Here is a 3,815-nt window from a genome sequence, read left to right as displayed (position 1 = left end):
CATATTATATGTGCCCAATATACCCCATGATTCAAGCAAATTCGATAATCTCCATTAAATCTCTACAAGCATCAGCGGAGTCAAAGTTGAAGTTTAAGACAACATATAGAAAGATGCGAAACATAAAGCTAATGATATGATATATGGAGATTAGGAATAATTGTATAATAAACTTCCTAGATGGTTGGGTGGCTTACAGTATATGCCAGGTACTATTGTCCAAATGCAAACAGGACCATATTATGTTGGTGATGTTGATTATGGTAGCTTTATGTACCAGCGTCTTTTCTGGACCTATCCACTGTGCATAGAGGTATTCAAATATTGCAAAAAACTGATTTCGATCGATGGAACACACTTGTATGGCAAGTACGCTGGAACATTGTTAATGACAATAGCCCAAGATGGCAACTCAAATATCTTGCCGGTTGCATTTGCTGTGGTGGAGGGAGAGATAAAAGAAGCATAGTCTTTTTTCTTGAGAAATATCTGTGAGCATGTGACACCACAAGAGGAAATTCTTGTGATATCTAATAGGCATCATGCTATCAAAGCAGCTTTAGAAGCTACAGGCAGTGGATGGCATCTCCTTTCAACTTATCATGCATACTGTTCACGACACATTGCGTTAAATTTTGCTGTAAAGTTCAAGAACAAAGGTACAAAGCGATTGCTAATGAATGCAGCATATGCAAAGACTGAGCATAATTTTCTATACTGGTTTAGAGCATTGGGCGATGTGGATCCCACAATATGTGCATGGGCTAACAACATACCGTGCAAAAATTGGGCTCAATATGCCAATAAGGTCATCGCTTTGGCCACATGACAACTAATTTATCTGAGTGTATGAATGTTATCATGAAAGGCACTCGTAATCTTCCCATTGCAACCATAGTTAAGTCAACATATTATCGCCTTATTGAGTTATTTGTACAAAAAGGCACAAAGGCAAAAACGCAACTTTGAAGTGGCAAAAAGTTTTCACAGACCTTGTTAAATGCAATTAAGGAGCACAGGCAAGTCCCTCCAACATCATCAGGGTGTGTGATATCAAGTGCTGGAGGAGCATGTAGTGGTACACCATCAGGCAAGTCCCTAAGCTCTGAATCCTATGGGGCTCCATTCAATGACAAAAATCTATTAGTGACTGACAAGTACCATTAGAAATACTTGATAGAGGGACGATCATCATCATTTAGAAGATATTGAACTCGTCGCTCCCTATGTGACTCCCATGCAACATGCCATGTCACATGATAATCAGGCCACCATATCCCATCCTTAGCGTGAAACCGATCAATATTTATCAAATTGATTGGTATGTGTTGTACTCCACCAAATTGTCGAATCACGCGATCAACAACGTGCCACTTAATCACAGTAAACTGTATAAGAGCAGTCATAGATGCCCAAGCATTTGCCTCATTATACACAAAAGGAGGTGTAATATTCCTGACCTCATTGTTGTTGTAGAGAGTCCACCTAAACTGAAATAATCAATAACAAATATTAGATCAAAAAAATAAAATTATTTAAAACAAAAATTAGTATTATACTCCATGTTTGAACTTATCCCAGTAATGCCAATTGAATCAATGATCCTCTTATATCGCAATAACTTATCCGTATCTGATCTTGTTGATGACCTAAAACTTTTCTACCTGAAATGAGCATAATTAGTTTTTACTTGCAAATTTAACATATATAAATAACAAAAATTAATATATTGATAAATAAATGTACCTCAATGCTAGTTGAAAAGTGAGAAGATGATGATGTCTAGGGGCTAACTGAGGTATTTTGTACCATGCCCAAGACTGTAGAAGAGGCAAACATCCTACAATCTTGATAACATTGTATTTCACCGAATGACAGAGCTCATGATAAAGGGATGCTAGAACAGCAAAATCCCAACTATAGTTTGAAATCTCAGCAAAATCAGTTAAAAGAGGTGGTCACTTCATGTGAACTCTAAATTCTGATTTATTTGCAAACAATACCTTACCAAATAGAATCATTATGTATGCTGTAGTATAACGGATAATAGTTTGTCCATCAGCATTGTGAGGTAATGCTCCAAATGTATCTGTGAACCACTATAAATTTACAGAAAATTCTTTTATGTTTCTCTCATCAGGAACTGCTCTAAGTAAATCTTCACACAATGCCTATATATTTTGATCATAAAATTTCTCCCAAGCTCCAATGCAACCACTCATAGGGACTTCATCCACAAGTAAACCTAGCTGAAACACAACATCCTCTAAAGTGATTGTATATTCTCCGTATAGAGCATGAAATGTGTGTGACTCAGGCCTCTAATGTTCTACAAGTGCACTTATGAGTGTCCTATCATAATCAAATACTAGAACCATTTGTGTGATGACTCATATTTTGTACTCATATTTATAGTCTTATTGCATCTTTCAAAATACATTTTCCTTCTTTATTTTTTTCATTTAGCATTTTTTCATTTATTGCATTAAATTGGAGTTTTTATAAATACTTATTATCTTTATATTTCATATTTTTCTCTATTCTGACCTTTGTCTACTATTTCAACCATAACTTTTTTTGTAGATTTCCTTTTTGGCTTATTCTTTTTGCAATGGATTCCTGGCTTCCTAGGCTTCATAATGGACATATGGATCGTATTGTTTGGAGTTTGGAGCTATTTTTATTAATTTTTTAAATTCAGACTTAAAATATAGCTTTTATATTTAGGGTTTTTATTGTAATTACTTGCGGCACAACTTTTGCCTATTTATTTCTATCTCATTTAAGACCAGTATATAAGGGTCAAAAGGTTGACTTTAAAATTTTTTCTCTCTTCATAATATCATTTTTGTAAGACTTTCCCGCTTTTGAGAGAAAATCTTTTTTCGTTATCGTTTACTTGCCTCTTTTCAAATTCTGCAAAAAAATTCAATTTTCGATTCTACTACGATTTTCAATTTTTCTTTTCTCACACGGTTGAATCTTGAGTTATCTCATTTCAAGCATGGATTACGAGATTGATTGATCGCTCCAAGTTTATCTTTTCACTTTCTCGCAATTCTTGATCAAGATTTGTGCATGCATAATTTGATTGAATTTGATTTGTATTCATGAGTGTATGATTGATCGATTGATTTCTTTTGCATTTGAGATTTAGGTAAATTCAATATAGTAATCCTATTCGTATCTGTGATTTTTGGTTTTAATTCGTGTTTGTTTTAATTATTTTAATTTGTGTTCATTTTAATTGATTTAATTCGTGTTCATTTTAAGTTGCGTTCATTTTAATTTGTGTTTGTTTTTCTTTCAATTTGTTTTCATTTTCTGGGTTTCAATTCATTTCTATTTTCTGGGTTTTAATTCATTTTCATTTTTTGGGTTTCAATTTACTGATTTAATTCAATTTCAATTCAATTGTTGATTTACTGCATTTTCCAGTATTCTTGCAATTTAATTTCTGTTGTCAATTCATATTTTTGGTTGTCATTGTTTTTGATTCACGTAATGCATTTCAATTCCAATTTACATTTCTGTTTAAATTCTTAAAAACTACAAAACCCCCAATCTAACCATTGTTGCATGTTTAAAACTGGAAACAGAATAAATTTGTGTCCTTGTGAGATGACCTAGGTTTGCTCTCTCTTTATTGCAAAATTATTTGAGGAATCTAGTTTTGTTTGAAACCATTACGACATGGTTGTCAAAATGGCGCCGTTGCCAGGGATACAATTCACTTTGTTTTTATTTTATCATGTGTACTAACTGTTTGGTTTAATTCCTTTGTGTAATTCGTTTGTGTTGCTTTCGTTTAGTCT

The sequence above is a fragment of the Abrus precatorius genome, unplaced genomic scaffold, assembly GCF_003935025.1.
Source record: "Abrus precatorius isolate BTA unplaced genomic scaffold, Abrus_2018 Scaffold2, whole genome shotgun sequence".
Lineage (NCBI taxonomy): Eukaryota > Viridiplantae > Streptophyta > Magnoliopsida > Fabales > Fabaceae > Abrus > Abrus precatorius.
Note: the sequence above shows the minus strand (reverse complement) of the source record.